This window comes from Sapajus apella, unplaced genomic scaffold (assembly GCF_009761245.1).
Source record: "Sapajus apella isolate SASKATOON/1434 unplaced genomic scaffold, GSC_monkey_1.0 scaffold31, whole genome shotgun sequence".
In the NCBI taxonomy this organism is placed as follows: Eukaryota; Metazoa; Chordata; class Mammalia; order Primates; family Cebidae; genus Sapajus; species Sapajus apella.
The window spans coordinates 23,312,956-23,325,458 of NW_022436971.1; the positions used below are offsets into that span (position 1 = coordinate 23,312,956).

General features: G+C 41.5%; 1 protein-coding gene across 23 annotated transcripts in view; it reads left to right on the forward strand.

Moving 5' to 3' along the window:
* Positions 1-12,503, forward strand: part of MYT1L (myelin transcription factor 1 like) — a 525,406-nt gene that overhangs the window by 274,922 nt on the left and 237,981 nt on the right. For all 23 annotated transcript variants that reach the window (XM_032294258.1, XM_032294269.1, XM_032294279.1 and 20 more), the window contains one exon: positions 443-588. The gene's annotated coding sequence lies outside the window, so the exon portion shown is untranslated. The remainder of the gene's footprint in view (positions 1-442; positions 589-12,503) is intronic.

Below are 12,503 nucleotides of genomic sequence, written 5' to 3' on the forward strand. Positions count from 1 at the left end.
CATCTCATCATCTCCATGCTTCTCATCTCCATGCATCTCATCATCTCAATGCATCTCATCTCCATGCATCTCATCTCCATGCATCTCATCTCCATGCATCTCATCATCTCCATGATTCTCATCTCCATAGGTCTCGTCATCTGTTGTGTCTCATCTGCGTATATTTCATCCCCATGCATCTCAGCTCCATGTCTCATCTTCATGTGTTTCATCTCCATGTGTCTCTTCATTCCCATGCTTCTCATCTCCGGGCATCTCATCATCTCTTGTGTCTCATCTCCATGTGTCTGGTCATCTCCATTTGTCTCATGTATACCCAGCCTGGCCTCATTGCCTACTTGCAACAGATGAGTTAAAGACCTGACAATCACATGCCTCAGGTAGGGTTTTGCTTTTATTATGAATATCAGCCTCATCATTCTGCCTTTTTGTTCTTCTCTAGAGTGGCCACATCTGGTGGAAGAAGAAAAAAATGTAGTTATTGAATTCAGTCAAGTGTTTGCGTCTTTGAAGCTTTCAACAGAATTCCATCAAGAAAGGTTCTGGCTGGTCTCACAGACATATGGATATCCAAGGAGCCACCTAAAGGTAAGGAACTCTATGTGGTATTAATACTTTAAGCTTTACATGCAGATAGGTGTTTTGCTTATATACCTTAAAATATGTTAGTTTGGAAAAGCATAAATACATGTTTGTGAAGGAAGCAGCATTTTATTTGATATAGAATACCACACCTCTTGCTTTTAATAAACCATGCAGTATAAAGTCAGAACGTGTAATCTCTTGGTAAACAAAGACTCAAGTAGCCTTCTGTTATCTGGCTACAACAGCACCCAAAAGAAGAATTTATAAACATACTAATAGGTCTGGGTCATCCTTCAGCAGTCACAGAGAAGTTCCTCTGGACAAGGTCCCTTTAAATACAGATCGCTATGTCCATTATTAGTTCTATTTTGGGATATTTTATATTTAAGGAAATTAAGAAAGTCATTAATTAGGGACTCTTTTGCGTTGCCAGAGTGCCTGTAGGTTTCGTCAGTTCCTATTGATAAACCTCCCTTGCTACCACTGTGGGCTCTGGGCGTCATGCTCCTCGAAAAACTTCAGGTTGCCACATTTTATTTTCAAAATAATTGTAGTAAAATACGCATAACATGAAGTGTACCATTTTCACGGTTTTCAAACGTATAATTCGTGATGTCAAGTGTCTTCACATCCTGGTGCACTGGTCACACCTCCATCTTCAAAAGTTTTTCATTCACAAACTGAAACCCTGTCCCAATTAAACACTAACTGTTGAGGCCTCCCCTGCACTCCCTGGGCCCAGCATTCTGCTTACTGTCTTTGTGAATGTGACACCAGGCTTACCTCATGTGAGTGGCATTGTACAGTATCTGTTCTTTTGTGACTGCTCTCTTTCACTTAGCATGATGTCCTCAAGGTGCAGTCATGTTGCAGAATGGGTCAGAACATCCTTCCATTCTAAGGCTGAATAATAGTCCACTGTACATCTCAGTGGACATGTGTGCTGCTTCTACCTCTCAGCTACTGTGAATTATGCTACTGGTAGCTTGGGTGAAGAAATATATATTTAAGTCCCCGATTTTACATCTCCTGGGCATCCACCCAGAAGTGGGATTGCTGGGTCATGCGCATCATATTGTATTTTTAATTCGTTCAGGAAATGCCACTCTTTTCCATAGTGGTCACACCACAAAATGGTGCATTATTGCCACAGTTCACAGGGTTCCAGTTTCTCCACATCCAGGCTGACACTGTTGTTTTCTATGGTTTTCTTTTTTAAAAATACTAGGCATCCTGGTGGATGTGAAGTGGTATCCTATTGTGGTTTGGATTTGCATTTCCCTAATAATTCATGATGTTGAGCATCTTTCCATGTGTTTACGGGACATTTGCACGTCTTCTTTGGAGAAATGTCTAAGTCCTTTGCCTTAATCAGGTTCTTTGTTTTTTATTGTTATTGAGTTGTAGGAATTCTTATAGATATTAACTCCTTATCATATGTATGATTTGCAAGTATCTTCTGCTGTTTTATGGGTTGCCTTTCACTTTGTTGGTAATGTCCCTTGATACAAAAACATTTCATTGTTTTCTTTCATGTTTTGATGTTGTCCAATTTCACTATTTTTTGTTGCCTAACTTTAGGTATCATATTTAATCAATCATTGCCAAATTCAATGTCAGTAAGCTGATCCTTCCTATTTTCTTCTGAGAGTTTTGTAGCTTTTTAGCCTCTGTGTTTAGGTTGCTAACCCATTTGGAGTTAATTTTTTTTTTACAGATTTAAGGTAAGAGTCTAACTTTATTCTTTTGCATATGGTTATCCTCTGTGTGTTGAAAAGACTGTCCTTGCCCCACTAAATGGTTTTATGGCACCCTTGTCAAAAATCATTTGACCATATATGCAAGAGTTTATTTCTGGGTCCTCTATTCTGTTCCATTGGTCTGTATGTCTGTCTTTATGCCAGTACCACACTGTTTTGATTACTGTAGATTTGCAGTAAGTTTTCAAGTCAGAAAGTATGAAATATCTGTCTGTGTTCTTTTTCAATATTGTTTTGGCTATCTAGAGGTCTCTTAAGATTCCATATGAATTTTGAAATAGATTTATTTCTGGAAAAAAAAATGACCTTAAGATTTTGAAAGGAACTGCACTGAATTTGTAGATCATATGGCTAAGTTTCTTATTGAGACAGAAACAGGTTTTTTTTTTTTATAATACTTTCTAGTAAGGAATTTCTATGTGCAATTTAAGCATGTATCATGACTTTAAATAATTCTTTCTCTTTGGAAAAAAAAAAGCTCAGATTTTTACCTTGTTTTTCTGAGCCTGGTCTGATTGACAATGAGCAATTACATAAGAATATCAAATATAAAGTTTTCTGAAATCTTCCCTAAAGATGAAGATGTTGTTTTTGTTTAGTTTCTTTAAAACTCAGCTTTGTTTTTAAGACTTAATTATCTAGCAGTAATTTTGAAGGCTTTGTTCTCTAGCAGTAATTTCTTAGGTAGAAAGCCAACAATGGCATGGGATGTTCCACCTAATCTCGGCGATTGAAGATACCCTGGCATCCAGGGGTTTATTGTTCATGACAAGAGACTAGAAAATATTCAAGCTTAGATATGTATATTTGTTAGGCATCATCCAAGACCACCGTGAATACTAACAATGTAGAGAGGCTTGGAGCACATGTTTAATTCCCCAACTGTGTCCATTTGTAGATCATAAAACTTATCACTCATAGAGCCCTATACGGTAAGCACCAGCATGGGGCAACCACAAACTCTTTCTGCAAGGAAGCATGACAATTATTCCCTCTTTAGAGGGCAGTAAAGGGAAGATAAGAGAGCTTAGGTGACTAACCTAAGACAACATAATTAATAAGCAGCCAGGACAGGACCTGAACCATGCCTAACTATCCTGGAAAGAAAGCTGGTGTACAATGTGGTAGGAAGGAATGATGCTTCAGGATTTAGACTTAACACAAATCAGGAACTCCAAGAAGCCTTTAATTTCAGTTCTTAATTCAAGCCTAAATTCAACTCTAAGAAAAATATTCAAAAATTATCACTTAGAAACGACATGACAAAAGTCTCACTCAAAGAACAGACTTTGTTTTTACCACTGCCCTTTTCCTCCACCAGTACTAAGTAGTGAGTGGGTATTTATCATTCATTCATCATTCTCTCATGCTTTCAACAGTGTCAAGTACCTGTTTTGTGCCAGGAACTCTTGTGTCTGTATGTAAAAAAATAAATGAGATGCAGTCCTTGCTCTCAAAGACTTTGCACACTGAACAAACATAAGGCGTGGAGAGGACTATAGGAAGGCTAGACCGTAGTCTTTCCCTTGGTGCAAAATGTGTCTTACTCCTTTCTGTGTTCCAGAGCTGGGCATGTTTTCTGGGCCGTATTAAGTACTCAGTCACATCTCAATGGATCCACGGAGGTCTGTGCAGGCTGTTGAGGAAGAGATCTTAATTGGGAGCAGAGGAATCCAAGAGAACTTTGCAGAGAGGAGACCACTCTAACAGTGGTTCTTTAAAGATTAGTTTATTAGATGAATAAATCTGTAAATGGCTGGCTTGAGAGAAGGAAAATACAAAACTCAGAGATGGGAAGCGTCAGGTAATGGATGGGAAATACTATTCAGTTGTCACATACAGCGACATGTTAGCACAAAGGGATTAACTCCTCATGGCTTAGGTTTGGTGTTTATAAAATGAGCATGGGTACTGTCTGCATCCTGTGGTCCATAGGAGACAAATGTGATGTGGCTCTGTTTCTCACCCTATCAGACGGAACGTAGAACAGAATGGTCCTCTGTAAGAAGCTGCATGCTTCCTCTCAGTCCTCGAAATTGATGACTACTTTGTTTCACTCCTCTGCCCGCCATTCTTTCTGCCCCCAAAGTCTGATGTTACTGTCTTCGACTTTCTGAATCCTGTTTTAGTAGCTGTTGTGCAGTTTGCCTAAGTGTAGACTCTGGGAATTGTTCTGCTAGTCCTAGCCTCAGATTACAACTCAGAATCAGAAGCACTCAGATGGAAGGACCCTTGGCACCGCCACCATGGCAAAGCAGCAGCTGCTGCACTCAAACCCAAGTCCTGCTACCTTCCCTGGCTGTCAGCTCTTCCCTCCCCTGCAGCTCTTGCCCCACCATGTGTCATCTCTTCTGTCTGTGGCAGCTAGCTTCCTTAAGCATCTCCACTTATGAAGGACTTGGGGGCTTGATCCTATGGGAGAAATAAAAATGCCGTAGAACAAGATTTAGATTTAGGGCATTTTTCTGTCCTCGTGTGTCCCAATTAGCCACTGTGATTGCTGAGCCGTGAACACCTGTGGCGCCTCCACAGCTGGTGCTCTAGGAAATCCAATTTCCCCTGAACCAGAGCCCAAAGAGAAAATCACACTGTGCATCCAATTTCCATGCTAAAGACTTTCCTTAAAATAAAATCGATATCTGTTTCCCAAAAAACTACATGAATTGTGTTCTGAATGGTGACTATTTTAAAGAAAAGTATATCATGCGTCCAGGAGGAAAATTCTGCTGAAATAGCTCCAGCTCTATAAATCTATGTATTCTTTGACCCTTTGCAAGAAATATACTTAAAACAGTGAACAAATGTCATTAGGGTTAGTCCTGGAACTGCCAACAATCACTTGACTTTGGGCAAATCTCTACAAAATATTCTTTCCTTTTTCTGTGAAACAGAAATAAATGGTCAAATGAGATGAATATCAAGAACCTAATGTAAACTACAAAAGATGATGGTAGTAGTGAAGCATTTACTAAGCATCCAGTCTGTACCACGCGTGGTTCTAAAAGCGCCATGTCTTATTTCATGTTCAAAAAAACCCTATGAAGCTAGTTATGTGTGTGTGTGTGTGTGTGTGTGTGTGTGTGTGTGTGTGTGTGTGTGGTGTGTGTTAGTTTTCACACTGCTGATAAAGACGTACCTGAGACTGGGTAATAAACAGTTCCACGTGGCTGGGAAGGCCTCACAATCATGGCGGAAGGTGAAAGCCACGTCTTACGTGGTGGCAGGCAAGAGAGAAATGAGGGCCAAGTGGAAGGGGAAACCACTTACGAAGCCATCAGATCTCATGAGACTTCTTAACTACCATGACAACAGTACAGGGGAAACAGCCCTCATGATTCAGTTGTCTCCCACTGGGTTCCCCCACAACATGTGGGGATTATGGGAGCTACAATTCAAGATGAGATTTGGGTGCAGACGCAGACCCAGACCATGTCTGTCTATCTAAATTCATAATTTATATTAGAAACAAAATTAATGTACAGAGAAGTTAAATAAATGACACAGATGGAATCCAAATCTATGTAGGCATTTTAACTTCCAAGCTGATGTTGTTCACTACAGTGAACTATCTCTACTATCTCTACAAAGCCATATGCAGATACTATACATGATTATTCTTGTGTCTATTTCATAAATATGTATAACATATATCACTTATATGCATACGTAACACACTGCGTGGAAATACACACAAAGAACTTGTAGAGCTGCTACGTTGCTGCCAAATCAAATTGTTTTGCCTCAGTGGCTCAATACCATTAATATGACTTCACAGTCATCGTCCTCACACATCCTTCCCCGGAAAGCAACCAAATAATCCTGAGTCATGCTTTGTCAAGATCCTCCCTAATTCATGAAAGAATGCTTTTCAGTTGTTTTCGTCATGATTCATTTGGGTTGCTTCAATCATAATTTTTATGATTTCATTAAAACAATGTTTCTTGCAGTGAGATATTACAAAATATAATGGATAGTTAAAAATAAATAAATTTGTTTGAGCTTTTATTTTTCTGGAATGTCGTTTAGGAAATAGTAGAAATTTGCATTTCTCATGACTTGTGTTATCAAAGTCACAGACCACACCTGAAGGAGAGCAGGATGCCAAAGTGCTGATCCCTGTCCTCCTGTTCTGGGGTGTGCTGGAAACTGCAAATCAAACATCTCCTTCCTCCTCACTGAGGACGGTTACCTGAAATCAGGGGACACTCTGATCGAAGCAGAACTGGAAAGTAGGATCTGTGGTTCAGGACCACGGGCCACTTCGGGGGATTCAGATCTAAGGGGTAGTCAGATATTGTCAAGGGATTTAGACCCCAGGGATCTACCCAGGAGGACAGGAGGCAGGGGTTTGCCTGTGATGGGTTTCTCTTTGCTTGGCTGAGGGTCCTGCTGCAGTTAGTGGAGTCAGTGCGTGGACCACCTATGTCTGGTGTGTGGCACAGAGGTCCACGGAAGCTTCACACACACAGATTTTCTACACAAGAATTCCTGAGCTTCAATGCCCCTTTTCCCATTTCCCCTTGGAATAGAAGTAGGAAACTTTCTAAGCCTGAAGTTGTCAAGCGAGGACTGCATTTTGCTGGAGCTACGCAAATTCAGATAAATCTTAGAAAGAGGTGTCAGTTCCTGCCCTCATCAAAATTGTTGTATAAGGTTTGTTTTGTTTTGGGGAGAAGGGATTGGAAGACTGGAGTGGGCCAAAGTGATTCCTCAGGTTACTGGTACTAATGGTTTAGAACATCAGACCGTGCATCAGGCTATATCTCCCCTTCACAAAATGAGAAGCGGAAGCATGGACGGAGCTTGGTGCACGGTGCCTGCGTTAGGGCTGGGTCTCCTCCTCGAGCAAGCTCACAGTCCAAGGTCTGACACACTCCACAGGTGACTGGGGACAGCCCCATGCCTTGAAAGAGACAATTTTTCTTCTGGAAACCTGGGAAAACATTTGTGTTCGGCAGCCTTTGCTGGCAAATTGTGCTGTGGGAGTTTAAGCAAGACACTTTGTTCACTATTTTCATATTTTCTCCTTAGTAGTAGTTTACATTGTTTTCTTGAGTTCTAATTTTAAAAGATTATACACCATCATAGTCATAAAAATGTTTGGAGAAGCATATCCTATTTAATTAGCTAGCGGCATCTTCCATTTAAGCTTGTTGTATGTAGATTTCATTGTCTGCTTAGGTCAATAATCCTTCTTAAATGTAGTTAGCCATATTTTTATCATGAAAAATCACAGTGTTGAGCTTTTAAGTTTTCTTCCAAAAAATAGAAATATGTGACTTTATTCAATATGCTAAGCCTTGTGCAATGTATCTCCCAGATAATATTGATGTTTAATATACATAATCTTTCTTTTCACTTCTAAGAGAGAATGTTCATGTAGCCCCATTCCACAGAGGGTCCTACAATGGCCATTAAGGGTCACTTTGTCAGGGGAAGCCTTTCTTATCAGGTGTATCATTTTCTTTAGTCTTGTGGACATATTCTAATTTGACAGGATAAAAATCATGTTAGCATTAGTATCATAGGTATCTTTCATAAATAAATAAATCAAACATAAAATTTGTGGGTAGGAATTAACAGAAACTGACCAAGTGAAATGAAGAGCATATGTATGTCCATGTAAGACATTAAACTTCAATGTAGTCACTGCAGAAATGAAATGAATAAATCTTTCTGAGCCAAAAGAACTTTCAGGACAATGTAGAAAGGTAGAAATTTTATTGCAGGTATTATTTGTTTTAATGTTGTACTAATGAATAAGAAACCACTTCATTAGAATATAGCATAAATGGGTAAACTCAGTGACTTATTAGCATATTAAATTTAACAAATAAAAGTATTAACTGAAAATGGGCAAAGGATATGGGAAGACAATTCCAAGGAGAAACAAATGGAATTGACATTAGAAAAGCTGCTTGAACTCATGACCACAGCCTCCGAGCGGAGCCGCTAAGTCACGGCTTTCTCTCCCTCTCAGTGGACACGAATTTATGCAGGAAACTCCAATTAGCACTAATGAGGGTGATGCATGCAGCAGTCAGGCAGGTTGATAGCAAAGTATTGGAGACGATGGGTGACAGGCAATTATTAGCCATATCAATGGAGCTCAGAAAGGATGTATCCTCTGTACTAGTAATTCCACTTCTCGATATTTAGGGTACAAATATTCACACATAGGAGAGCAAAGTTGCATTTATAAACTGACAGCCAGTGCAGAAGCCAAGAGCATGGCCTCTGACCGCACCTGCAGGAACCAAGGTGCGGCTTCAGCCTGGACAAGCTGCTGGTCTCTATGTGCTGTGGTTTCCTTTTCTGTATACCAGGAATAATCACAGTGTTTATACCTAGAGAGCTGTGGTGAAAATCGATTGCAAGGGTTAAAATGGCACTTGTTACATAGCAAGCATTTTTATATTAGAAATGTTGGCTACTTTTACTACATTCATTACAGGTCTTGTTTACAAGAACAAGATTCTGGAAGCAAACATTCATCCATAGGAGACTGGTGAAATAAATCATTCTATAGTCACGTAATGGAGCACGATAAATTTACTTTTTTTTAAATGAAGGAGATTACATAAGCCTAGCCCAAGATATAATATTAAACAAAATTTTGCAGGGTGAAAAACCCATGCATGTGATTTGTATATTTTAAAAAGCATGCGTATATGTAAGTGCTTGTCAATGCATTAGGCTTCAGACCACAGGAGAGGTTGTCTCAGAGGGAAGGAATTAGGTGCCTGAGAGGAGAAAAAAATGTTTTTCATAGTATATCTCTTGAAGCCTTAAGAAAGCTGTGCCATGCATATGTGCATTCCTTTTTAAAATAAATTATTCATGTTTGTATTCACCACATATTCATGGAGGGACCATGTGTAAGCCAATGTGTTGAATCTGAAAAGGGTCCCAAAGATACAGAAGGCAACAGTGGCCCTGGAGGAGCAAGGACCCCACAGCAGATCAGGACATGCACCTTGGCAATGTCACCAAGACAGACCCACAGAGGACCACGGGGAGGGAGGGATAGAGCCATAATATTGGTGCCAAACATGGGGACACCAGGCCCTCGGAAAGAAGAAAGTTGGCCTAAAGGTCCAAATAGTTCTATTGAATTTGAGAGAGCAGTGGGGAGAGAATCTTCCAGCAGCTGAGCAAAAACACTGAGGCAGAAAAATATGGGTCCTGTTTGAGAAAGAGGCAATTTGTCTAATTTCTGGTGTATTCACAGTACAACTACATGAGCAGAGGAGAGGGAAATTGGAACATTTCATTGCCAGGAACGTATTTAAAATGCTCTGCATGCTCTCGTAAGAAAAAGTAAAATACGAGAGTGAGGGGTGAGCAAAAGAGAATCCCATCCACAGCCTATGGGGTTATTCATTTGATTTTTCTAACACGGTTTCGTAGGCAGGTGGGTGGTTTTGATGATGCTCTCTGAATTATTCAAAGCACTTGCCGACAGTTCTGCCCTTCTGTGTGGCTCCGCGGGGACACCCCTCCCTGAGCCGCTCCCACCAGGCCTGCTGCAAGAGGGCTGCGTTTCAGCGCCTTCAGGAAGGGCAGGCGGAATCGGCCATAGCGCAGCAGTCTGCCTGCGAGAAGCCTGCCCCAGAAACTGTGATATCTGCACAGTGATGGATGAGGCTCGCATCCTTGCAGTTTCATGGGAGATTTACAGGCGTAACTCTCATTAGCGCTAATGGGAGTTTCTGGCATAAATCTTGCATGCAGGAAGGTGAGGAAAACGGTTTTCTTTTATTCCTCATAGATTTTCTGTTTGAGCCTTCATTCCTTCAGTCTGGGGGCTGGCTTTGGTGTATTATCAGGCGTCTTGCACTTAAACTGCCATTGCTCCTCATTTACATGGAAATGGACCGAAGACAGGGTTCTGAACTCACATGTTTAAACACCTCCTACTCGTGCCATCATCCTTGCAAGCACACATATCCAATTAGTGCAACTGATCCAACAAATTTCCATGTGTCAGTTGTACCTGCTGTGAATGTCATTCTGTTCAGTGATAACAGGGCTTACATCCCAAAATAGAGGTAGGGGTTGAGGCATGGGGAACACGGAGTCCTTGTTGTGAGCTGAATTATTTTTAAAGTGACTACAGTACCAATTGTTTTTAAAGTGCTGGCCTGTATATGAAGCCAGCCATGGGTTTTGAGGAAGAAGGTGAGCCATGGTCCCCCTCACCCAATCGCCATCTCTCCCCAAGGCAGGTAATTGAGGGTCCATTTATACGATCAATGCAAATATTTAGAAGGACATAGAGTCCTTTCAAAGAAGGTTTCTGAGATCCTAAGAAGGCTTTGTCTCACACTGCATCTAAGATGAGAGCTGCAGCATTTCCCAAAGCCCACTGCAGGGTTTTGTGCTGTGGTTGGAGTGCATGTCATTTGCCCGTCCCATCACACCACAGTCAGAACTTCTGGGTGTCTGCTACTGGTTCGCAGGAGGTATTGGTGCAGGAATTTGATGCTCTTTACATTAAACTGCTGATTAAAGCTTACCTTGATAACCTCAGGTACGTTCAGTTCTGACTGAGAACGATGAATGTGGTGTATCGTAACAGAAAGACTTTAATTGTAACTAAAATTGTGCAATGATTTATAGACAAGTATGAACAGGAGGTACCACCTTGCCATTGTATGTATCCATTTGTGTGTGTCTAACACACAAATGCACAGAGACCCGTATCTGAGAAAGCCAAGCTAGGTTAGAAGGAGACATATGTGCCTTCATAGGAAAAGAGAAAGAAGAGCACAACCGCTGTAACACATTCACCCAAAGCGTTCACCCAGAAAACCAGCATTTTAACCAGTAAATTAAAAATGAAGCACACCTTCCTTTTGAACTTTTTCCTTATTCCTTTTTTTTTCAAAAAACAAATATTTGTTTGAATTCATCTGTCAGCCAAAAATGACAAAAATTGTGTCTTCCTCTCTAATCTGTCAAATTCTCCATCAGTCAAAATGTGGCCTTATGGTTAACGGAGATTATTTTTAAATTAATTTTTATTTTAGCCATGGTATGAACAATTTGGGAAGGTTTTGTGTACCATATTCATGCACCCACTCACTCATTCAGCAGACATTCCTGGCTTCCCCTGGGGTGGCAGGAGGGGGGGCAGAGTAGAACAAAGATGCCACCCTGAGCTCAGGGCAAGGAAGCCAGTCACCCACATGTAAGACATGGACCAATCAGGGAGGAGGCCACACAGACAGTAGGTGTGGCTCTTTCCAGGTGTCTTACGGGAGTGGCCAGGAAGGAAGGGAAAGGGAGCTGGAGGCAGGTGGGGCTTGGCTGTCCCTGGGGAGAAGCACTGGGAATAAAGTAATTAAGTTAACAAACTCATTGTAGGGTATGGCCACAATGTACAATGACTTCTTGTGGTTCTGAGTCCCCTTTTAATTTCTGCCAATGGTGAGAGCTGATAACAACATAACAAGAAATGTCACAGCATTCCCATTGTAATTTACTGGTAATTGAGGGTAATATATTAGAACAAGATTTCCGGAGAATAAATGAATTAGTGTGACTTAATTTAATACAAGAGACTAGATGGCTGAGGCAGGGGGTCAGGGATTGAGGTGTCAAGAGTCCAGGATTTTGGAGAAATCATCCACAGGGCATAGAAGCCATCAGGAATCTTTGCAGAGTGATTTTGGACACAATAGCTGTAAACCAGGGGCTGAAACCCTCATGGAAGGTGGGTGAGGTTCTGGGCTTGGGCCCCATCTGGGTGTCAGTTTGAGTCTTAGATGAACTGAGCTTCATGGCTGATGAGTTTTAGGGAAACAAAGGAAGACAGGTCCAGGGTCCAAGAGCACACGTGCCGCCCCCAGGTCAATGCTGCCGGCACCAGGTGAGGGTTGCTGGAGCCAGTGTCAGGAAGACCCTGCTCACAGGGAAGTGCAAGGGGGAAGGGCAAAGAGGAGAGACATGTGACCCTAGGAGTCTGGGAGGCTGTCACCTACTGTCATGATGTCAAGAATGGGGACAGGTGTGCTGAGATCTGGATGCATGCTGGGTGTTTCGGGCTTAGAGACAGAGGGCAGGTGCCCTGCATGGGAAAAATAGAGCAGAGAAAAGACCAGGCAGTGGCTCCAACCTCAGGGTGGGTGACAGGGAGGCCGGGACCGCCGGGGC